This window comes from Palaemon carinicauda, chromosome 42, assembly GCF_036898095.1.
Source record: "Palaemon carinicauda isolate YSFRI2023 chromosome 42, ASM3689809v2, whole genome shotgun sequence".
In the NCBI taxonomy this organism is placed as follows: Eukaryota; Metazoa; Arthropoda; class Malacostraca; order Decapoda; family Palaemonidae; genus Palaemon; species Palaemon carinicauda.
The window spans coordinates 25,248,766-25,274,215 of record NC_090766.1 but is presented as its reverse complement, the minus strand read 5'-3'; the positions used below and the strand labels follow the sequence as shown (position 1 = coordinate 25,274,215).

Genomic DNA, 25,450 nt, shown 5'->3' with positions numbered 1-25,450 from the left:
CCTGACAAAATAATGGCTATTGTGTTTTATCTGTGAGATACTTGAGTAAGTGTGACATTTAGTTTGTAATTCCAAAATAGTCTCTTGGCTGATTTAAAGGTGAAGGGTAAAGTCCCTTGGTAAAAACATAATCTTATGCTTATTATTTGCGCAGTTTATGTCAACTGACTCCTTTCAAGTAAAAAATTTTCTAGTACTGTACAAGCTAACTGGGGAAATTTTCATGAAGTTCTGTTTGAACCAGATTGGATCAAATGAATTTGAATTGAGTCTCAAGGAAATGTGTTTGAAAAGCTTTTGGATGTTAATAGCAATTGGTTTTAAAAGAAAGCTACTTACAAATGTACTTTGGACCAGTTTATTTGAGTTTTGAAAGTTTATTCTGACAACCTGGCTCAAGAACTACTACACTAGGTTTATTTAGTGCTGTATTGAAAAGGGGAGTTAAGAGTTATTAAACAGCAATATTGTCATTGGGAAAGTAAATGAGAAACTGCAAAGCTCTCAAAGTGACACATTAGGAAACCCTTACCAGATGAGGTAAAGGATTAAAAATTGGTTACAGCTATGGCCCTACGGTATAGCCTACCCTTTAATGTGCAAGTGTTCCGAGCCTCCTACCAGAATTTTGAACATAAGAAAAGTGGAATAGATTGTGTATTAGTTCATAATAAAAGGAATAATAATTTGATAGATGTAATGGTGAGAAGACGAGCAACTGGTGGAAGTTAATGTGACAGTTAATTGTTTGAGCCTTGAGGAGAACTCTGAGATAGATGGAAGCTCAAGCAGGAAAGAAAGAGTTATTGAGATGAATGATTTTGAAAAGAAATTCAAATATTTTAATAGAACAATAAAAGAAAATTGGCTAAGGTTAAATAATGCGTTGATGAGGTGTGCAAAATTCTATGTTATCGTAAATTTGTCATTAATGGTTTGTGGCTTTAGGAGGGAGTTGAAAGGAAATAAAAAGTGAGGAAATTAGAAGTTTATATAATTATGGGTTAGCAGGCAAATAAATTGCAATGAGAGCTGCAAATGCAAAGATGTCTAAAATCAAGCAATGAAATGAGTCATGATTATTAGTACTACTATCCACGCTACAAAAATAGCTGGATAAGAAGTAAGCTTATCCTACAAGGGTACAAACATTAACCTAGTGCGTAAAAGAAATGGGGGAAATAAGAAATACACTTTATTAAATAAGAAAGAAAACATAGGCAAGCTATGATGCGATGAATAACGATGTTGAATAACTAAGTAGCCATTATAATTTATGATAGACTCATGTCCTCCTGCTTATCTGAAAAGCAATTGCACCATGTTTGTGTTTTTATACATTTGCTATTTATTATTTATCTATTGATCTAATTTTACTCTATGTGTTGTCTTTACCAAAGACAGATATTTCCTTCTTTTTTTTTGGGGGGGGGTCATATTTGTAATTTCTTCCATTCTGTTGTTTCTTTCCCATGTCGTTTCACGATTTTTTTTCTCTTCCTCTATTTTGCCATACTTTTATTTATTTTTTTTTTTCGTGCAATGTACGTTTTCCTCTTCAGTTATTGTTTTCTCATTTTTTTTTACAATAATTTGTTATTCTGTTGAGCTGGTTGGCAAGTCTCATGACAGTTTATTTGCCTTTCTTATTTTAATTTATTATATTTTTTGTCCAATCTGTTTTATAGTTTATACTTGACTTCTCAATTTTCCAAATCAGGTTGCTTTTATGTTTTTCCAACTGGCGTTGCATCTTGGCTCTTATACAAATTTTGTTTAATTATTATAGAAGTGAGACTCTTTAGCTTTGGTAAGCAGCTCTTCTAGGAGAAGAACACTCCAAAATCAAACCATTATTCTCTAGTCTTGGGTAGTGCCATAACCTCTGTATCATAGTCTAAACACTGTCTTGGGTTAGAGTTCTCTTGCTTGAGGGTACACTCAAGCACACTATTCTATCTTATTTCTCTTCCTCCTGTTTTGTTAGTTTTAATAGTTTATATAGGAGATATTTAATTTGGTGTTGTTACTCTTCTTAAAATATTAAATTTTTCCTTGCTTCCTCTCCTCACTGGGCTATTTTCCCTGTTGGAGCCCCTGGGCATATAGCATTCTGCTTTACCAACTGGGGTTGTAGCTTAGCGAGTAATAATAATAATAATAATAATAATAATAATAATAATAATAATAATAATAATAATAATAATAATAATAATAATTGTTTTTCTGTCAGCGTTACCGACTACTGTACATTGAACCAGTCTTATGCTGCCACGGTACTTCTATCTATATTTAAGATTTATACTGAACTTTGTGGGCTGGGATATTTGCAAGGACACTCCAAAAATCAGACTGTTGTTCTTTAATCTTGGGTTGTGTTTCTGCATCGTGGTTTGAACCTGGAACCTTCCACTGTCTTGAGTAATCGAGTTCTCTTTCAGGTAAACTCGGCCACGCTATTCTATCTTGTTTCCCTCCCCTTTTTAAGTGTTTATAGTTTATATATAATAGATATAATTTAACGTTGTTGCTGTTTTATAAATATTCTATTTAAATTTTTATTACTACTCGTAGTTTATTTATTTCCTTTCCTCACTGGGCTATTTTCTCTGTTGGGTCTTATAGTATCCTGCATTTCCAATTAGGGTTGTAGCTTACTGCGTGTATATAATAATAATAATAATAATAATAATAATAATAATAATAATAATAATAATAATAATAATAATAATAATAATAATATCTGTATCCGCACAAGTCGTAAAGCGGTAACTATCGAAATACATAACAGAAAAAGGAAGAAGAAGTATTTCTGTGACTGGTAGTTGTTTGTTTACAGAATTAACAAGCTTTCAATCTTTATCGCTTTGAAATCTCTCTTACTCTCACAAATGTAGTTGTTTATTTTTTTTGTTTTTTGGTTTTAGTTACTCCAGACTGTCTACAAAATAGTTCTCTTGGTACTGATGGCAATGTAAGTTTTATTACATTTTTTTGTGAAAGAAATATCACTTGTGCACCTTGTTAATGTTTTAGTTTGCTAGATGTTTTAGATGTAGTTCTACTGTCGTAGGTATCACATTAATTTCTCATTCTACTGGAGCTGTTAGACAATAGCAAATACCGTAGTTTTGGGGCGGTTTTAACCGATAAAATAAGTCCTTGGTCCGGACAGCTTATGGTTCGGTGGTAATAGGTAATAGTGATTAAAGGAAATATACGGTTGCTTAACCAGACCTAGGGGCTTAGGTCATAATGTCCTTATCTAGCTGGCCTGATAGAAATGAAGGTTGGTTTGTTTGAAACAAAAACCCGGAAAAAATTATTTGCTCCCATTCATATACAAACCTTTCGCTCATCAGAATAGGGATGTCTCCTCATTGGTTAACGACAGATGGCGAGAGGAGAAATGCTTGCCCACCCACCTGTCACCGAATAGCCACTTTTGTTTTGGGCCACGGCAAGCGCAGACATACCGCCTTGTTCACTTGGAGTTGGTATTTTTCATTACATTCATTAGTGATATGTATTTTTTTTGGGGGTGCGGGGGGGGGGTCAGTTAATGCAGTTCATTGAGACATGTAAACTTTCTTTTTACCTGTCAAATTGATTTTCTTTATGGGGAAGTTATTTAAAAGGGAAATAAACAAACGAATACAACCTAACCTAATGTTTCCCACCTAACCTAATCTACGCGCCTATCCTTACCTGCTGCCGGGCTACGCCCTCTGCGACCCCCCTCTGATTGCCATATCCTTAGCTTATCCTGAGACTAAGTTTCAACCCCTTGTTCGTTTCCCAACCAGCTTCACTCCTGGCAAGGTAACAGTAAGTCATATATCTTAAATAGTAAAACTAGCTTCATGTTGTATATCAAACCAAGATAAACTTCCCCTTAAATAAAATCGGTAATGGTATAGAACACCACGCTGTCCATTTACTCCAATATAATGTAATCCTGCAGTTCTCACCTTCTTACACAGTAATTAGGTGGTTATTTAAATTCTAGGAAAGCAATAATTAGCCAGATATGTTGAAGAGGGGAGAAGGGATTATAAAAAGAAAATAACTCGGTTTCCTCACTAAACGACACGGAACTGACGTCAACATAGTCAACCAAACAGATTGTGATGCCAGCGTACATAAACAGAAGTTCGTGATGCCAGCTTACATTTGATATACTGTATATTCAAAATATACTTAATCAAGAATTATGATTACTCAAAAGTGTCACTATTTGTAAATTGCATATTTTAAGGACACTTTTGAGTAATTAATCCATTTTTAATTAAGTATATTTTGAATATACAGTAAATCAAATGTAAGCTGGCATCACAAACTTCTGTTTATGTACGCTGGCATCACGAATTCTGTTTGGTTGACGATGTTGACATGACAGTTCCAAGTCATTTAGTGAGGAAACCGAGCTATTTTCTTTTTATAACCCCTTCCCCCCTCTTCAACATATCTTGCTAATTATTGCTTTCCCAGAATTTAAATAACCCCCTAATTACTGTGCAAGAAGGTGAGAACTGCAGGATTACATTATATTGGAGTAAAAGGAGAGCGTGGTGTTCTATACAATTACCATAAAATCAATTCAACATGTAATAAAAAAGTTTATACCTGTCCCAGCAATCTACATTCACCCATTATTTGGATCTAAAATACGATAATATGAAGCTAATTTTACAATTTTCGAAATAGGATTTACTGTTACCTTGCCAGTAGTATTGCCATTTGGGAAATAAACACAGGGTTGAGACTTATTCTTAGGGTCAGCTAAGATTACTTTAGTCTAAGGGGGATCGCAGGCACTTAGCCCCCTGGTAGGTAAGGGTACAATTCCTAGGTTAGGTTAGGTAGAGAATCTTAGGGTAGGTGGTGTTCATGTCTTTGTTTCCTTTTTAAAATGTGGATTTTAAGTCATAAATTTTGAAATCTTAGAACCATTTATTCCCAAACTAACAAATCTTACGTTATTTATGTGGACTAAAAGTGTGAGGTGGCAACCCTGCCTAACTGCTTGAGCGGGTAGGCCAGGGGTGGCTGGGGGTACCCAGCCACCTCTATATATACTCTCACAGTTGTGAGCTACGTCACTCTTTCTTTTGGCTCGGTAGAGACCGGACGTATCCTCTCTCTTCTACCAAAGCTGTTATATGACATTGTAATCTTTTCAGGTGTGCTTGCTTCATCTGATCTCCTAAATGCAATTCTGTCCTGGGCGCGAGGGTGTTGCGTGTGGTACCTTTATGTCATCGCTGGAGACCGACCCACACTCTGTGTCCTTCGTGTAGAGGGCTCGCCCTGTGTAGAGTGTAGGGAGTGCCCTGCCTCCCAATGGGAGAAGTTTGGTTGGCGCAGAAAGAAGGAGGCTAAGCGCAGTCTTTCTTCCTCAGGGGCAAGGAAAGCGCGTTCTTCTTCCTCTCGCACCCCCAAACCTCTTTCTGAAGCTCCTTCTCATTTACGCTCTACCGAGGGGCGATTGAGCAGAAGCGCAGACTGCTTAACTCCTTGGCAACTCCGGGGCACTGGGGGCTAGTTGCTACCCATAGAAGAGCAACTTCACCTCCAGCCGCCGGGGAGCCATTTTCCCTTGCAGATGTGTTGCAGATGTGGCTGTCCCTGTGGGTTTCTTCACCCCCTACGAAGGAAGAGCTTGTTCGACTCCTTCAGCCTGGTGCCAGGAAGGATCCTACTCCAAAGTCTTCCACATCCAATGCATGGACTAGGCGATTGCTCGCGTTCGCTCCTCCAACGGCCTCCTGGTGACGACGATCCTACTTGCCATCCTGGGACATCGTCGTCCGTTAACCCTCAGCCTTCTGTTGCTCCCCACAGGAATACTTTGGCTATAGGTGATGATCTTCAAGAGACCAGTGCTTCTTCCACCAGCCTGCGCGGGGACGAGTTTCTCCATCTTCTCGTCCTTCGGGACATTCTTTTCCTGATCATCGTTCGCAACAATCTGAAGATCATCAGGATTGTAGGTCATTGCGATCCTAACAGTCTTCATCTAGAAGGCGTTCTTGCTCTAGAGCTTCATGCTCAAAAGACCGACAGTCTCAACGACCTCCTCGGAGGCGATCCTCTTTTCGAGATATAGTCTTGCGATCGCGTTCTTCATGATCACGAGCAATTGAGTATGGACGGTCGCATTGTAGATCACGAGGACGACGCTCACGTTAGGGAGGACGAAGTTCCCGTTCACGATCTCAAGGCCAACGCTCACGTTCGTGAACTAGGCACTCATGACATTCACGCCGTTCTCGATTGAGGGCTAGATACCCCTGATCACTGACAGTACGTTCACGATCTCGAACCTTGCGTTCACGATCAATGTCTAGGTGTTCTTTGTCTAGAGGAAGAGGTAAGCGTACGTGCTTCCATCAGCACATCACTCCTCAACCCGTCCTTTTCCTAAACGATCCCAGACCAAACCTGCTTCTGAGATAGATCATTCTAAAAACAGGTGGCCAGCTAAGCTACCTCCAGTGCTCTTTGCTGCCTGGGGCACTATAGCGCAGCGTTCGGCTATGCAACACTACAACGCTGTAGTGGTTTGCGGACTGTGGTCAGATGTAGCACGCAGACTTCCTAGTGTCCGAATGCCAACCACACTCCAACGTTCACGACACAAAAAGACGGTGGAATACCCATAAATCTGGGCAAAAGGTAAACAGTCAAGAGAACTGGGCTCTGGGTACCACCCCTCGATTTTTTTCATACAGTACTGGGCAAGGGGACCCAGCTAGAACCTCAAATTTCCTTATTTTCTTTTCTTGGGTTCCCATCTCTCTCCGCAGTGCTATGCACAGAGTCCTAAATAAGAGGAGCAGTATGCTTTCTGGGCAAGATATATTTTTTATTTAAAGGTAATTGAACATTCATCATCATCATCTCCTCCTATACCTATTGACGCAAAGGGCCTCGGTTAGATTTTGCCAGTTGTTTCTATCTTGAGCTTTTAATTCAATATTTCTCCATTCATCATCTCCAACTTTGCACTTCATATTCCTCAGCCTTGTAGGTTTGGGTCTTCCAACTCTTCTAGTGCCTTGTGGAGGCCAGCTGAACGTCTGATGAACTAATCTCTCTTGGGGGAGTGCGAAGAGCATGTCCAAACCATCTCCATCTACTCTTCATCATGAGCTCATCCACATATGGCACTCGAGTAATCTGTCTTATACAGTAGTTTCATTTCTAATTTTGACCTGCCATATAACTCCCAATATTCTTCTGAGGGTTTTGTTCTCAAATCTACTAAATATATTGGAGTTTGTTTTATTGTCATACCATGACTCATTTCCATTGAGTAACACCAATCTCACTAAACTGATATATAGTCTGATTTTTATATGTAATTTCAAGCGACTTGATTTCCAAATTTTACTTAACCTAGCCATTGTCTGATTTGCCTTTTTCAATCTTTCACTTAACTCTAATTCTAAAGACCCTGTATTGGAGATTATAGTTCCTAAATGCTTGAATGATTCTACCTCATTAATCCTTTCTCCTTCCACTGATATTTCATCTTCCATTACATACTACATTCTCATCATCTCTGTCTTTCTTCTTTGTTCCGTAACTGAAATACAAACCACGCTATTTAATATGGGTATTACTTTCGGCATAGCTGAAAAGACGAGTCATTAGAATTTTAACGAGGGTTTACTACCCTCATCGCTAGTTAGCGGGGGGTTAGGGAGGGGTAGCTTGCCACCCCTCCCCCCTCACACACCTGTGTGCTGAGCTCACTTTTACTTTGGCTCGGGTGGTGATTGGATGTGTCCGCTTTCACCCTCGCCTGTTTGATAGCCATTAATGCTTTTTGTCTTTTTACTTACTTTTTCTTATACTTGTAATATATATTTGTTCCGTAACCGAAACACAAACCACGCTATTTACATTGGGTTTACTTTTGGCGTAGCTGAAATGACGAGCCAATAGTTTTTAACGAGGGTTAACTACCCCCACGCTAGTTAGCGGGGGGTAGGGGAAGGGGTAGCTTGCTACCCCTCCCCCCCACACACCGGTGATTTGCTTCACTTCACTTTTGGCTCCGGCGATGAACAGACGTGTCTGTCCATTGTCCTCGTTTGACAGCCTTAATCTTTTTTGCTTTTCCTCAGCTTGTGTGTGTTTGAAGTTGGCCTCACCCTTGGATATCCATCATGCGCAAGTGCCCTGGTATTGCCGGTCGCCCTTGCGGTACTTTCATGGCTGCGGTGGATACGGATCCTCTCACCCTTTGCCCGCAGTGTCGAGGCCGACGGTGTGACAGAGAAAATACTTGTAGTGAGTGTAGGGAGTGGTCTGCCTCCCAGTGGGAGAAGTTTGGCCGCCGGCGTAAGAAGAAGTCCAAGAGAGACCGTTCTCCTTCTGGGGTTGCCTTGAAGGAGGAAGGCTCTCGGGGCTCTTCTTCCGTCGCCCAAACCTCCTCCGAAGCTCCCCCTCGTCCGGCTCCGAAGGAGAGATTGCCGAGTGGGAGCGCAGGCCCTAGTTCTATTTCCCGACCTTGGGGTGGGGGAGAGGGCGTCGCCTCCCATAGCGGGGCGGCTCCCCCTCCTCCCCCGGGAAGGTTGTTTATAATGATTCTTTGTCTCATGATGATCTCTTTCAGCTTTGGGCTTCCTTGGGGCTTAAGGGCCTGCCCTCCAAGGAAGCCCTGTTTGACCTTGTCCAGTTGGGGGCCGCTGTTAAGCAGTCGCCGGTGATTGCAGAGGTAGATCCTCTATCTATCGTCGACGTCGTGGTGACAGAGGCTTCTGACGGGTCGGGGCAAACCTCTGCGGTTCCTGATGAGGATGACGTTGCTGAAGGCTCTCCTCCCCCTTCTGTACATCCTTCGAAGGGGGAAGGGAGTCCCACGGGCTCTTCTGCTGCCAAGCCTTCCTCTCGGGGGAGCTTTTTGACTGAGACTCCCCTTCGGAGGACGGATGATCCTGATGACCCTTCTCGTGGCCGCCTTCGCCGTAAGGCTCACCGTCCGCTACGTCGTAAGGGCCTCCCGTCTCCCTATAAGGGTGCTAAGAGACGCCTTTTTGAATCTTTGCCTCCTTCCTCCGATGGGGATTCTCCTCGCCGTAAGCAGCCTGCAGCTCCTGCCTCCTTAGACCTCTCCGGGGATCGATCTCGTTCTCCAACGCCTTCCAGACCTTCCGCCCCTGGTGCAGATGGACAGCAGTCTGACCTCGTCATCAGACGGGCAATGGTCCCTTCGGGGCAAAGGGTTGCCTCCCACGGTGTGGGTACTTCCCTTGCGTGTCAGGGTTCCCCTGCGCACCCTTCTGCAGAGTTAGCGCACAGGCGCTCTCCTGCTCGTCAGCGTTCTCCTGATCGCCAGCGCTCTCCTGTTCGTCAGCGCTCTCCTGTTCGTCAGCGCTCTCCTGATGATCGTCGCCCCACTGCTCGCCAGCGCTCTCCTGAGGACTCCAAACATCCTGCTGTTCCTGTTGTGCGCCCGGCGCGCCATCGGTTTCCTGAGCGCTCTAGATCTCCTGCCCGTCAGAGCGCACCTGCGCTCCCAGTTCCTGATACGCGCCCTGTGCGCCCACGTTCGCCCGCGTGACCTAGAACTTCGGTTCAGGTCTTGGACAAGGACTCTTCTTCTCCTCGCCCTCGCGATCCTGCTCGTCAGCCTGTTCCAGCGCAACTACGCTCGCGGTCGCCTACGCGTACTTCTAAAGCTACTGTACGCCCTTGCGCCCACACTCCTCCTGTTCCTGAGGCCATTCGTGAACGTTCGCCTTTGCGCAACGCGCTGGCAGCTCCCACACAGGGTTCCACGCGTCGCCCTTCTGCTCGCCAGCGATCACAGACGCATCAACTTTCGCCTGCTCGTCAGCGATCTCCTGCGCGTCAACGGTCCCCAGCGCGTCAGCGATCCCCTGAACATCAGCGATCTATTGACTGCCCGTGTGATTTTTCGCCTGCGCGCAAGCGCTCTCCTACGCGTCGGCGCCCAGAGGATCTGGAGAGACATGTGTCTCCTTCTTCCAGCTCGCCCATGCGCGGTCGCTCGCCTGCGCGTTCTACGCGCCATCGCTCGCCAACGCGCCACCATGTGCCAACGCGCCACCATGTGCCAACGCGCCATCGCTCGCCTACGTGCCATCGATCGCCTGCTCGCTATCAATCTCCCACGCGTTACAGGTCCCCTGGACACCATCGACAGCGGTCGACGGAGCGATCTCATTCGCCCATGCGCCAACGCGCTCACTCGCCAGCTCGCCCACGCGCTCACTCGCCAGCTCGCCCACGCGCTCACTCGCCTACACGCCCACGCGATCGTTCACCCGTGCGCGACCGCGGTTCAACAGCCTCTCGCTCGCGACTCCTTAGTGTCGCCTACGCATGAGCATCAGCACGACCCCCGTTAGCGTCGGGTTCCGCAGCTCGCGACAGCAGCAGGGACGCGTGTCGCCAGACCGCAATCAGGATCGCCCCCGCCTAAGCGCAGGTCTCTTTTTCAGGATAGGGAAGACCCATCGGAGAGGTTAGAACAACTTTCTTCCCCTTTTTCCTTACAGGCAGGTCCAGTGGTGTCCACTCCGAAGGATCGCCCGATCCCCTTCCTTCCAGCGAGAATTTCGGACTCTGTGTCCGTGTCTCGGCAGTCTTGGTTGGTCCTCTGATGCGGGCGTTAGTGAAGGCTATGAAGCCGGCACTCGCCGATCAAGGACACAAGCCAACGGCGGCCTCGCCCCCGCTGAAGAGAAGGAGAGGAATGGACTTCGTGGTGACTTGTCCCAGGGAGAAGCTGGTTCCTAAGAGGTCCGTCAGGAAGGCTCCATCCCCTTCGCAGGCGCTTTCTCCTTCTCCTGAAGACGAGGCTTTTCCGTCTTCAGGAGAATCTAGTGAGGGAGCGGTCTCCCCCTCGGCACCAAGGGGGGAGTCGTCTCCTCATGGAGGGGAATCGTCTCGCGTGGAAGGCGCCTTCCAGACCTCTTTGTTGGGGTCGTGTATCCTGCCCAGGAGGGAACCTAAAGACTCCAAGACGATTCCGAAGTCGTCTTCTCGAATTCGTCAGGACCCAGCTGCACCCCGGGAGAACATCCACGCTTCTCCCCAGGAAGAGATTCCGGGGACGGGAGACTTAGCTGCCAGTCTGCAGGGAGGAGACCAGCAAGAGTCTGAGCACGCCTTCTGGCAAGTCCTGAGCCTGATGAGACAGCTCAACGGGTTCATGGACCCCTTGATCGTCCCCCTTGAAGGCAAGGACATGGTCCTGGATCAGGTGTACGGTACTCAGAAGCCCCCCCAGGTCAGCGCGGCTTTGCCCTGGTCCCAGGGGCTGAAGAGTGCCAGAGCCAGGGCCAATGCTCAACTCGCGGTTCTCGCTTCCTCCAGTCGTTCCTCTGCCGGGAACAAACTCCTCCCACCTCCTCGTCTTCAGCAGAGGAGGTATTTTGAGATCATGGGGGAGTCTAGCCTCGCTCTTCCCCTCCATCATTCGGCAGAAGAGCTCGCTAGGGGAGTTCCCCTTGAGAAGCTCTCCGCCCGGAAGGTGATATTCTCGGCGTCGGAGATCCTGAGCCATGAGAAGGTTGCGAAGTGTGCCATGCAGGCCACTTCGTGGCTGGATATCTGGCTAGGTTCTCTGGGCATCCTATTGCGCTCCGAGGATCTGTCTAAGGAGACCAATAGGAAGGCCCTGGAGACCTTCCTCCTCTCGGGCACTCGCTCCATCGAGTTCCTGGCACATCAGGTTACCAACCTTTGGGCCAACTCGGTGTTGAAGCATCGTGATGCGGTGACCGAGAAGATCCACCTTAAGGTCCCCGCCGTAGATGTCTGCAGGCTCAGGCATGCTTCCCTCCTTGGGGGGAATCTGTTCGAGCAAGACATGGAACGCACAGCTGAGAGGTGGAGGAAGTCGAGCCAGGACTCCCTCCTCCAAAGGGCCCTTGCATCTCGGCCCTATAAGCCTCCAGCTCCACAGCAACCACAGCAACCGCAGCAGCAGCAGCCTCGCAAGACACGAAAGCAGGCACCTGCAGCTAAGAAAGTGGTGTCTAAGCCCCAGCCCTTTCCAGCCAAGGACAAGAGGGGCGGTAAGTCCTCCAGGGGAGGCAAGACTCCTAGAGGGAGCGGCCGCGGCCGTAAACGCTAGGAGTGGCAGTCCCCCCGCGTGTCTACCTGTGGGGGGATGCCTTCAAAGTTGCGTCCACAGGTGGCAGCAACAAGGGGCCGATGCTTGGACGGTCTCTGTGATCGGCCAAGGCCATCGCGTCCCATTCACGACATCTTAACCTCCCCTGACGGCGAATCCAGTGTCGTTGAGCTCCTATGCCATGGGATCGGTAAAGGGGCTAGCCCTTCGGGCAGAAGTCGAGACCATGCTCAAGGATGCTCTCCAGGAGGTCGTCGACGGCTCCCCAGTCTTCTTCAGTCGACTCTTTCTTGTAAAGAAGGCGTCTGGAGGCTGGAGACCTGTCATCGACCTCTGAGCTCTGAACAAGTTTGTCAAGCAAACTCCGTTCAGCATGGAGACAGCGGACACAGTCAGACTTGCAGTGAGACCACAAGACTTCATGTGCACACTGGATCTATAGGACGCGTACTTCCAGATCCCAATCCATCCGTCTTCCAGGAAGTACTTAAGATTCAGCCTAGACAGCAAGACCTACCAGTTCAAGGTGCTGTGCTTCGGTCTCTCCACAGCACCTCAGGTGTTCACCAGAGTGTTCACCCTGATTTCATCTTGGGCGCACAGGAACGGCATCCGTCTCCTTCGTTATCTGGACGACTGGCTGATCCTAGCAGATTCGGAGTCGACCCTTCTTCAACACCGAGACAGGCTTTTGGGACTTTGCCAGGATCTGGGGATCGTGGTAAATCTCGAGAAGTCCTCTCTGCAGCTGTCCCAACGACTGGTTTATCTAGGCATGTTGTTAGACACCAATCTCCACAAAGCCTTTCCATCAGACGACAGGATAGCAAGGCTGAGGAGGGTGGCGGAACCCTTCCTCAGGCGAGAAGAGCTTCCCGACCAATAGTGGTTGCGTCTCTTAGGTTACCTGTCCTCCCTGGCTCGTCTGGTTCCAAACGGCCGTCTCAGGATGAGATCCCTGCAGTGGCGGCTCAAGTCCCGGTGGAATCAAGGATCCGATTCCCCGGACTTACAGGCCCCAATAGGACCTTCGGAACAGGCGGACCTGCGGTGGTGGCTGGTCGACGAGAACCTGTGAAAGGGAGTGGATCTTCTCCTCCTCCCCCCGGAATTGACACTGTTTTCGGACGCGTCAAAAGAAGGGTGGGGGGCGCACATTCTGAACCAGAGGACCTCAGGCCTTTGGTCAGAATCAGAAAAGTACCTGCACATCAACCTGCTAGAGATGAAGGCCGTCTTTCTGGCTCTTCAGCAGTTCCAATGGACCCTGGCGGGTCACTCCGTGGTGGTGATGAGTGACAACACCACGGTAGTGGCTTATATCAACAAGCAGGGAGGTACTTTTTCGCAGCAGCTATCCCATCTTGCAGTAGAGATTCTGAGGTGGACCGAAGTCCACTCGATAACACTATCAGCTCGCTTCATTCCTGGCAAGAGGAATGTGCTCGCCGACAGTCTGAGCAGGGCTTCGTAGATATTGAGCACCGAGTGGTCTTTGGATCCTCAGATAGCCAACAAAGTCCTGACTTTGTGGGGTTCCCTGACCGTGGATCTGTTCGCGACAGCTTTGAATTTCAAGCTGCCCCTGTACTGCTCCCCAGTCCTGGACCCCAAGGCACTCTGGCAAGATGCTTTCCAACAACGGTGGGACAACATCAACGTGTACGCCTTCCCACCGTTCTGTCTGATGAGAAGGGTGCTCACAGGACCAGACTATCGGTCAACTGTTCGATGACTGATAGCTCAGCTATGGCATCACGCGGAATGGTTCCCGGACCTTCTGCAGCTCCTAACGGAGCTCCCAAGAGAACTTCCCCCACGACACGAGCTACTCAGACAACCACACTGCAACATCTTCCACAAGGCCGTAGCCTCGCTTCGGCCTCACGCCTGGAGACTGTCCAGCGTCTCCTCACAGAGAAGGGCTTTTCGCAACAGGTTGCAGAGAGGATGTCTCGGCACCTGCGAAAGTCCTCTGAGGGAGTCTACCAGGCGAAGTGGAGAGTCTTCTGTGGTTGGTGTCGTGGGAGGGGTATCTCTCCACTCGATGCCACTATTCCAGCAATAGCGGAGTTCCTCGTTTATTTGCGGGAGGAAATGCGCCTTTCGGTCTCAGCGGTGAAAGGCTATCGCTCAGCCTTAAGCTTGGCTTTTAGGCTGAAAGGAGTGGACATTTCTTCCTCGCTGGAACTCTTCTCTACAGTACTCATACGTAGCTATGAGCTTACCTGCCCTCAGTCGGAAGTGAGACCTCCTCCTTGGAATGTGGTTCGGGTCCTTAGGGCTCTTAAGAGACCTCCCTTCGAACCATTACGCCAGGCCTCTGATAGCCACCTGTCTTGGAAGACGGCTTTCCTGCTCGCTTTGGCCTCTGCCAAGCCAGTTAGTGAACTTCATGGTCTCTCGTACGACATCGCCCGTTCAAGGGGATGGGGGGAAGTAACGTTCAGGTTCGTCCCTGAGTTTGTTGCCAAGACTCAGAATCCTGGAGTGCCGAACCCACGATTTGACTCTTTCAGGATCGCGAGTCTCCGTTCTGTAACAAGTGACCCAGACCAGCTGCTACTATGTCCAGTGAGGAGTCTGAGGTATTACTTGAAGAGAACAGCTGCAGTTTGTCCGCAAGTGCGAGCATTGTTTGTTAGCACAGGCAGGACGAAGAGGAGGGTCACCAAGAATACCATCTCGGCTTGGATTCGAAGCGTTATCCATCACGCCTTGAATCCAGACCCTCCTCCGTCACGTCGCCCTAGGGCACACGACGTCAGGGGCATTGCTACGTCCCTGGCCTTCAAGAGAAACTTCTCTGTGACGCAGGTGCTTCAAGCTGGGGTCTGGAAGCGTCAGCCAACCTTCACAGCCCACTACCTGCAGGACGTGACCCACAGGAGCCTCGATACGTTTTCTATCGGCCCTGTGGTGGCTGCACAACAGCTGGTCTAACCTCAGGCTCCTTTATGGACAAGTAGCAGTAGGTTGAGGGCATTGTTACCCGGTTTTAGTCTGCGTGAATGAAAGAGTATGTCTGACCCTTACTTCTTTCTTCATCATCCCCTCTCTTGGTGAAGAAGCATCCTGGTCTCCGCATAGCTGACCTCAACCTCTGCAGGTAACCCATGCTTCCTTGTGCTCCTAGTATTAATTTTAATACTGTCGCGTCCCCCATACCCTGACGAGGTGGTATTGGGAACGTCCTATCCTAGATTCCTATCTAAAGGTCTCAAGGTCAACTTCATAGGACGAGTCACGCTCTTTCCTCCACACACAACTTATGTAGGCTACACGTTCCTTGCGAAGCAGGGAACTTGTGAGGTGCTGGGGCTCCTTTTCTCAAGTGCTACTCACTGGGAGGCGGAGCCCCCGGGTAAAGCCAAAGTCAGTAAGGCTGGGGACTTTCCACCCTTCCTAAGGGGTAAGTCACCCAATGTAAATACAGTAGCGTGGTTTGTATTTTGGTTACGGAACAAATGACAAATTCGGAGATAATTTGTATTTTTCCTAACCATACAAACCTTAGCTATTTACACATATTTGCCCGCCAGCCCTGTCCCCCAAGTCAAGTCCTACCTCTAAGTGAAGTGAAGCAAATCACCGGTGTGTGTGTGGGGGGGGGGGGAGGGGTAGCAAGCTACCCCTTCCCCTACCCCCTGCTAACTAGCGTGGGGGTAATTAACCCTCGTTAAAAACTATTGGCTCGTCATTTCAGCTACGCCGAAAGTAAACCCAATGTAAATAGCTAAGGTTTGTATGGTTAGGAAAAATACAAATTATCTCCGAATTTGTCATATAAACATTCTTTATGTTTATGTATATATTTGTGTATAGAAATGTAGTAAGTTTTCTTTTCAGTGTTTGTGCTGTGTGTGTAGTGTACGACAACGTCACCGGCGTAGTGCTAGGCCACCACGGTTTCACGTCATGGGGTGCGGCCTCTCCCTCTTGGTCCTTCGGTAGTTTCTTCGGCTTTCCGTTAACTCGGCCGCCGTGGGGAATCGTCATCGCTGGACTTTCTTCATTCATCTATTATCTTCGCAGTTTCTCCTTTCCTACAGGAACTCTGATTCTCAACGAAGGGAATGTGGTAGTTTAGATTGACTACAGTCTCTCTCTCTACTCGAGGTCGTTCACCTCTTACTATTACTACGTACTATTACGGAAGCTTCTTTCCCGTTGGGGGTTGGGTGGCTATTCCGTTTATTTATCTCAATTATTTTTAAAGAAATCTAATTGTATTTTTAACTTTTCAGCTTCTCTGTAGAGAACACTTCCCTTTGGCGGTCAGTGGTTCTTACTATTTGTGATCATTCTTAGATGAATTACATAATTATAATTCTGTTATTTTTAAATATTTAACTTAGCCGGTGAATATATAATAGCTGAGCCTCCGGCGGCTCGACAGAAAAACACACAAAAACTCGCGAGCGATCGCTATGAAGGTTGCGGGTGTGCCCACTAGCGCCAACTATCGGCCAGATACCGCATATACATGTAAACAGACCCAATTTTTCTCTGTCGGTCTGATCGACAAGACGTACCATTACTCGCTGTTAACCTGGAGTTTTTCAACAGTCTTGGTGAAGTACTTCCTTTTGGTTTGAGCTTTCGCAGTGCAGGTGTTTTATCTTCAACTTAAATCTTGAACTCGTTTTTGGATAGATTTAATTGTTGATGACTTTGGATTGTTTTTTGGACTTTCTTTGACTTTTAAATGGCCGACCCTTCCCTTAGTACGGAAGTGTGTTTTAGGCTTTTAGCAATTATCTTATCACGTTATAAATTGTTGTTATTAATTATAGATTTTCCTCTATATATTTTATATCTCAACCGCCTTTATTAGGCCTCTTCGATTAGCTTTCCATTTATAATAAACATCAAGATAAATTTTAATGATTTGTTTATATGCGACCTTACCTATTCCTCCCCTAGAGAGTAGGCGGTCCTAACTTGGAAACCGAAGTTAAACAACGTTGAGCCCTTTCAATCGTAAATAACTTTTACAGAGCAAATGATTTAAAACTTATTAAATGAATATTTTTTAGTAGATATTTTATGAAAGATTTTCTTTGAATAGTCTTCGTACTGTTTCAAAGATGAACTAACGTTTAGTTTTTTTATGCTACGCAGTTTGCGCTCTATCGTTACGATAGAGAGAATCACGGTTTCACTTTGCAGAAAGAGTAAATCGATTCTGACGTTTTGTTCATTCTTCTTTCAAACTTAAAGGTTTTAAATTCTATTTTAAAGGAACTTGTTAATTGAAAAACCTTTCAGTTTTTTCCTTTGGTCAAATAACCTGTTTATTGACGAAAGGTAAGTGGGCTTTTCTCTTCGGTGCGAATTCAAGAGAGAGAGAGAGAGAGAGAGAGAGAGAGAGAGAGAGAGAGAGAGAGAGAGAGAGAGAGAGAGAGAGAGAGGAAGAGAGAACGTTCCGATCTTTATTCTCGTCCCAAGCGAGTAACGTTGTTCTCGAGTCAGTTTTTTACTCTCGTCCCTAGTCTCTGTACGGGGAGAAAGGATAAAACGTTTTTAGTTTTTATTCTCGTCCCAAGGCATTGTACGGTGAGAGATTGAAAACGTAGTTTTAAATGAACTAGTGTTTAGTCTCCTTCCCAGCCACTGATCTTTTTATCATAATATATGTTTACTGTTTTTTGCTTGTATTAATGTGCTTACATTATACGACTTATTTCGCAATTATAACCTTTTGATGAGGGTAGAATTGCGTGCTTCAGGTAGAAATCAGTTTTATTCATACCTAATGTGAATTGTTGAAAAATTCGATTTCAGTGAAGTAAGTGCAAAACAGAAAATCGTAGTGATAAAGTGATAATTGCGCAAAGTCTTATCAGTGTTGCGACCGAGGGTTCGTCTGTTCGGGCCTGTCGTTCGCCTAGTCTGAGACCTCTTGCATGCTCCCAAGCCCAGGGGAGAAGTAATGTCGTACGACTTATGGGTTCGAGAGGCCTTGATCAGCGAACAGACGTTCCCTCTATGGTTTCAGGCGTGTCTCATCAAGACCGCCCCTACCATAAGACGAGCGAGACGTTTTTCTCCTCGTCATCCGAAGGCTTTTCGCGTAAGAAACCGTGGAGCAAGGTTTCGAGGCCCTTTAAGCGAAAGTCAGTCCTTTCAGGACAGGTCCAGCGTCCTGGTTGTAGCCATTAGGACAGCTCTGACCCTATGCAGTCATTGGAAGACTGCTCGCCGCCTAAACAAAAGCGTAACACAGGCTCCGAGAGTCTTATTGTAGGCAAGGTTTTGCAGTCACAGACGTTGCCCTCGTCTCTTACCGCAACCATTCCCGTTGATCCTAAATGGGTTGTACGGCAAGACATGCAGAATAAGCTTGCCTCTCTTATGGAGGACTAGTCTGTTGAGCAGGTTCACGATGATCCTCGCAGCTTAGCTGATCGAGATCCTGGCCGTCAGCCGCCCAAACGAGCCTTTCCTCGTCCTGTTGACATTGACGTTACAAAGTCACGTCAATCGTGTTTTGTAGAGCCTCACTCGATGCAGTCCCGTGTTGACTCTCAGCCGCTTGTGGACGTTCAGCCGCTGCCGCTTGCTCTTGTTGACGTTCAGGACGTTCACCAACCAGCATAGTTGACTTGTTTTGACGTTGAGCGTCAAGCACCGCAGTCAAGAGTTGTTTTGACTGCTCAGTCTAAGCAGTCAAGGCAGTCTCGAGTTGACGTCGAACGTTCTCCCGCACCTGTTGTTGTTGCTGGTCAGTCCTTTAAGCAGTTACATGACATAGCGTCCTTGACTGCTACTGTTGCTCTTTTGCGTGTGGACTCTGCTTGTCAAGCATTGCCACCACGGCAGGTCTCTCCCTTGCTTGAGACTCGGCAATTGTCGGACAAGGTTCCTTCAGATGAGGAAGTTGCTGATCCCCCTCCTACTGATATTCCCTTGAGGACTCTGTCAGACGGAGAGGAGCCTAAAGCTGCTCAGCCCTCTATGGACTTTAAATAAATCATGCTGATTTTTAAGGATCTTTGTCCGGATCTTTTTGTAACTGCTGCTCCTCGTTCGCCTAAACGTCAGAGTTTACACTAGGCCTAGCTACTTCGAAGCCGTTGTTTTCTAGGCTAGTGCTCTCTTGCTCTTTTAAGAGAGCTTTACGTTTGCTAGGCGACTGGTTAATCACCAGGAGGAGTTTGGGGGAGACAGCCTTTGCTTTCCCTACTTTTAAGCTGGCTTATAGAGCGAGAGTCTGATATGACACGGGAGAAGTTCTCGGCTTGGGAGTTCCTGCCTCTGCCCAGATAGACTTCTCAAACCTCATAGACTCTCCCTGGCGCCTGGCCATGAGACGCTCCAAGATTTTATGGTCGACTTCAGAGCTAGACCATCTCCTGTTAGGAGTTTTTTCGAGCGTTTGAAGTTTTGCTGTACAATTATGTCATGCATAAACAAGGCTTTCAGGGATGGCTCCAATATCTGACAGCCACGTTCTCTGCAGGAACAAGTCCCTCAGGGATGGCTCCAATGATCTGGCACCCATGTTCACTGCTGGAGTACGTAAGAGGCAAGTGCGCTCAATGTGTTCATTGTCAAGACAAACTTCACGATGAAGTCTACCAGGCTGTCTTGACAGCATTAATGGAAGGCGACTGGATGGTCTCTCTCGACCTTCAGGAGGCATACTTCCACATTCCTATACACCCGGATTCCCAACCGTTTCTGAGGTTTGTTTACAGGAATGTGGGGTACCAGTTTCGAGCCCTGTGCTTTGGCCTCAGTCCTGCTCCTCTCGTGTTTACGAGGCTCTTGAGGAATGTGGCAAAATCCCTTCATCTATCGGGGAGCCGAGCCTCCCTGTACTTGGACGACTGGCTTCTCAGAGCATCGTCCAGTCTTCGCTGTCTGCAGGATCTCCATTGGACGTTGAGTCTGGCCAGGGAGTTGGGACTTTTGGTCAACCTAAAAGTCCCAACTGATCCCATCCCAGATTATTCTATATTTGGGGATGGAGATTCGCAGTCCAGTTTTTTCGGGCTTTTCTGTCTGCCACCCGAATAGAACAAGCCCTGCTCGAAGTCCAACTAATGCTGAAAAGAGAACGTTTGTTCAGTCAGGAGTTGGAACAGTCTCGTAGGGACTCTCTCATCCCTGGAGCAGTTTGTCTCGCTAGGGAGACTACACCTTCTGCCTCTCCAGTTCCATCTAGCCTCTCACTGGAACTAGGACAAGACGTTAGAGACGGTATCATTCCCAGTCTCCGAACCAGTAAAGGCATGCCTGAAATGGTGGGACAGCAATATCAGTCTGAGAGAGGGACTATCCCTAGCAGTCAAGAACCCAAACCACGTGTTGTTCTCAGACGCGTCAGATTTGGGTTGGGGTTCGACCCTGGACGGTCGGGAATGCTCGGGTCTGTGGACCTCAAGTCAGAAGAGCATGCACATCAACGGCAAGGAGCTATTAGCAGTCCACTTGGCCTTGATGAAATTCGAAAGCTTTCTTCGAAACTAAGTGGTAGAGGTCAACTCAGACAACACCACAGCTTTGGCGTACATCTCCAAGCAAGGAGGCACACACTCCTTCACGCTGCTCGAGATCGCAAGGGACCTTCTCATATGGTCAAGAAATCGAGGCATCTCCCTGTTGACGAGATTCATCCAGGGGGACTTGAACGTCTTGGCAGACTGTCTCAGTCGGAGGGGTCAGGTGATACCCACGGAATGGACCCTCCACAAGGACGTGGGCAAGAGTCTTTGGGCTACTTGGGGTCAACCCACCATAGACCTCTTTGCCTCCTCGTTGACCAAAAGGTTACCAATCTATTGCTCTCCAGTCCTAGATACAGAAGCAATCCACATAGACGCGTTTCTACTGGATTGGTCTCTTCTGGACTTATATGCATTCCCACCATTCAAGATAGTCAACAAGGTACTGCAGAAGTTCGCCTCTCACGAAGGGACAAGGTTGTCGTTGGTTGCTCCCCTCTGGCCCGCGAGAGAGTGGTTCACCGAGGTACTTCGATGGCTGGTAGACTTTCCAAGAAGTCTTCCTCTAAGGGTAGATCTGTTACGTCAGCCCCACGTAAAGAATGTCCATCAAAGCCTCCCCGCTCTTCGTCTGACTGCCTTCAGACTATCGAAAGACTCTCAAGAGCTCGAGGCTTTTCGAAGGAGGCAGCCAGTGCGATTGCAAGAGCGAGGAGAGCTTCTACCATTAGAGTATACCAGTCGAAGTGGGAAGTCTTTCGAGACTGGTGCAAGTCAGCATCTGTGTCCTCGTCCAGTACCTCTGTAGCCCAAATCGCAGATTTTCTTTTACATCTGAGAAAGGTTCGCTCCCTCTCAGCTCCCACGATTAAGGCCTACAGGAGCATGTTGGCTTCGGTCTTTCGACATAGAGGCTTAGATCTTTCCAACAATAAAGATCTCCAAGATCTCCTTAAGTCTTTCGAGACCTCTAAGGAACGTAGTTTGGCAACTCCTAGATGGAACTTAGACGTGGTCCTAAGGTTCCTCATGTCAGACAGGTTTGAGCCATTACATTCAGCCTCCCTGAAGGATCTCACCCTCAAGACACTTTTCCTAGTGTGCTTGGCTTCGGCTAAAAGGGTCAGTGAACTTCATGCCTTCAGTAAGAACATCGGCTTTTCTACAGAAAAAGCCACTTGTTCACTTCAACTTGGTTTCTTGGCCAAAAATGAACTGCCTTCTCGTCCTTGGCCTAAATCTTTTGATATTCCTTGCTTATCAGAGATCGTAGGCAACGAACTGGAAATAGTATTATGTCCTGTTAGAGCTCTTAAGTTCTATTTAGCTCGTACTAAGTCTTTACGAGGTAAATCTGAAGCATTATGGTGCTCAGTTAAGAAACCATCATTGCCTATGTCAAAGAATGCTTTGTCATATTTTATCAGATTTTTAATACGAGAAGCTCATTCTCACTTGAATGAGAAAGACCGATGTTTGCTTAAGGTTAAGACGCACGAAGTTAAAGCTATAGCAACCTCCGTGGCCTTCAAGCAAAATAGATCTCTGCAAAGTATTATGGACGCGACTTTTTGGAGAAGCAAGTCAGTGTTCGCGTCATTTTACTTTAAAGATGTCCAGACTCTTTACGAGGACTGCTACATACTGGGTCCATTCGTTGCAGCGAGTGCAGTAGTGAGTGAGGGTTCTACCACTACATTACCCTAATTCCAATATCCTTGTTAATCTGTCTCTTGAAATGTTTTTAATATTGTTTTTTGGGTTGTACGGAAGGCTAAGAAGCCTTTCGCATCCTTGTTGATTTGGCGGGTGGTCAAAGTCATTTCTTGAGAGCGCCCAGATTAGGGGTTTGATGAGGTCCTGTTTGTATGGGTTGCAGCCCTTGATACTTCAGCTCCTGGGAGTCTTTCAGCATCCTAAGAGGATCGCTGGGCTTCGTGAGGAAGACAGACTTACAAGGCAGAGTAATCGTCTAAGTCAACTTCCTTACCAGGTACTGTACCTATATACTGTATTTGGGTTTTGTTATATTATAACTGTCAAAAACTCTAAGCATATACACTGTAAACTTAATTAACTCTGGTCTCTACCCACCACCATGGGTGTGAATCAGCTATTATATATTCACCGGCTAAGTTAAATATTTAAAAATGATATTTTAATTATAAAATAAATTTTTGAATATACTTACCCGGTGAATATATAAATTAAAGGCCCCCCCTTCCTCCCCGATAGAGACCCAGCGGGATGAGAAAAATTGGGTCTGTTTACATGTATATGCGGTATCTGGCCGATAGTTGGCGCTAGTGGGCACACCCGCAACCTTCATAGCGATCGCTCGCGAGTTTTTGTGTGTTTTTCTGTCGAGCCGCCGGAGGCTCAGCTATTATATATTCACCGGGTAAGTATATTCAAAAATTTATTTTATAATTAAAATATCATAATTCTGTTTTTGTTACAGTTCTCCGCCCTCCCCCTTCTCCCGTGAATGTCAGTGGGGGAGGAGGGCGCATACTTAATTTTTAATTCTTATGTTTTGCTTTTCCCTTGGGGTTACTCTTCGGAGTTCCTCCCGGGAGAATTTCTGTTGAATAATTATTTAACTTTATTTTCCCAGTTAACTATGCAGTTTTTCTTCGTTTGACTAAAGTGTGCCAACGAAGCAGAGCTGCCCTGTTAGTTCCTGGGGAGTCTGCTGTCGCTGCCGTCTCTCTAGGACATCGTCATTGGCATTATCCCTTCTCTTAGAAGTCCTCCCGTGATAACTGTCAGCTCTTCAGTTCATCTTAGAACGCTAAGGAGGTTCGCCTCCAGGGGTAGGTAACTTCCCTTCTGAGGGAGGTTCCCTTCCCAGGTGTGAGAGCTTCCCCCTGCAGGGGGGGAACTTCTCATACCTTAATAATTCCTGGATGGGTTTTCCTTGTCCTCTGGTGGTTATGCTCTTGGTGCTGAGCGACCGCACTTGTACCATGCTCAAGAAGCTGAGCGGTTGCAATGCTTGGCGCATGAAAACTTCAGGTGGCTATGCTCTTGGGGCTGAGCGGTCGCACCTGCAGCTATGCTCAAGGGGCTGAGCAGCTGCAGGATCAGTCTGGTGATCTCTCTCGTTCGCGAGGGAGGCCACTCTTAAGGACTCCTCTTCGAAGGATTGCTCCTTATAGGTCAGCTTGCTGATCCAACGGCCCTAAGGGGCGCCATCACCATTGTCTTCAAGTCTCTTCTACGAAGTGTTCACCTCTCTCGTTCGCGAGAGGAGCCACTCATAGAGACCCCTCTTCGGAGGATTGTTCCTGATTAGACCAGCCATCTCCTAGACCTCCGTTCCTGGCTGCTGACGCTGTGGGCGCCCACGCTCCCCATTTTCCAATGGGCACCGGTCCCTTCGGGACAAAAGGGGCTTTCTCATGTTGTGAGTAAGTCCAAGCGCCTGCTGTTCTTGCTGTTCCTGAGACTACCATCCAGAGACATCCTGTTCCAGGGACTGCGCGCCAACGTTCACCTGCGCATCAGCGCACATCGTTGGAGTTTCCTGAGATAGCGCAGAGGCGCTCACCAGTGATTCAACCTGCGAGTGTCTCCTAGTCTCTTCTACGAAGGGCACCTCTCCCGTTCGCGGAAAAGGTCTCTCATATAGACCCTTCCTCGGAGTATCAAGCAGATCTTCCAGTGTTGAGCCAGCTGACCTACTGATCTTCCAGCGCTTCCTTGCACTGCACGAAGGACTTTGGCTCTGGACTCTGAAGCAGTCTTGCCTACAGTCCTCATCGGGGGATGACCGCCCCTTTTTAAGGACACATCCCAGTTCCTGATCGTCCTGTCAGCTGACCCTGCATCCTTGTGCACTAGCGCAGTGTGCGTGCTCACCAATGATCTTACGCCAACGATCTTCGTATGCCCGCAAGCGCCGACGATCTTCTTTCGCGCGCAAGCGCTGACGATCTTCTTTCGCACGCAAGCGCTGACGATCTTCTTTCGCGCGCAAGCGCAGATGATCTTCTCACGCGCGCCAGCGCCGACGATCTTCTTACGCGCACCAGCGCCGACGATCTTCTTTCGCGCGCAAGCACTAACGATCTTCCTACGTGCGTAAGCGATGGCACCGATGGTTTCCCGCGCGCGAGCGCCAACGATCTTCTTAAGCGCACAAGCGCCGACGATCTTCAAGCGCCAACGATCTTCTTATGCTCGCAAGCGCCGATGATCTTCTTACGCGCGCAAGCGCCGACGATCTTCTTACGCGCGCAAGCGCCGACGATCTTTTTCGCGCGCGGGTACTGATGGTCTCCCGTGCGCGCGCCAAGAGTCTTGCGCGCTCATGCGCATCGATGGTCTTCCACGTGCGCCGATTGACTTCAGCGCTCGCGCGCCAACAAACTCCTACGCCCTGCAGCACGCTCCAGCATTCTGGTCCACACGGGCTCTTCATTCTGATCCTGCACATCAATATGATTCCTGCACACTCTATGAAGTCTTGCTCGCGCGCCCGCGTTTTCAGCAGTCTCCCGCACGCGAGCCCAGGGTATTCCCGCGCGTCCGCATCAGTGCTTCGACAGTCTCGCGCGCGACCCCCGGGTATTCCCCATCGCGCGCGCCAGCGCGCTCCCAAGAGCAATCAGCAATACCCTCCCCCGCGCGAGGCTGCCGGACATCGCGCAGTAAGCGGGCCATCGCCACATTCCCCCCCCCCCCAAGCACATAACAGCGCGCTTGCCGGGGGGGGGGGGGGGAGGTTCCAGAAAGGCCCAGGGACATGCCTTCCTTATCTTTTTATAGGCGATTTCCCCTCCAGAGGGAGTGTCTGACAGCGCAGCCGTCAGCCGGCAGCCTGGTTTGGGACTCTAATCAGAGCGGTAGCACAGGCTTTTAAGCTGTTCTCTCT

The 25,450-nt window shown here is 47.7% G+C and overlaps 1 protein-coding gene across 3 annotated transcripts in view; it reads left to right on the top strand.

The window, feature by feature from the left end:
- The first annotated feature begins 2,818 nt into the window (after positions 1-2,818).
- LOC137632938 (uncharacterized) overlaps positions 2,819-25,450 on the top strand; it is a 183,803-nt gene continuing 161,171 nt past the window's right edge. The window contains exon 1 of one of the 3 annotated variants that reach the window (XM_068365048.1): positions 2,819-2,974. The gene's annotated coding sequence lies outside the window, so the exon portion shown is untranslated. The remainder of the gene's footprint in view (positions 2,975-25,450) is intronic. The other 2 variants (XM_068365049.1, XM_068365053.1) reach the window with 2 other exon arrangements.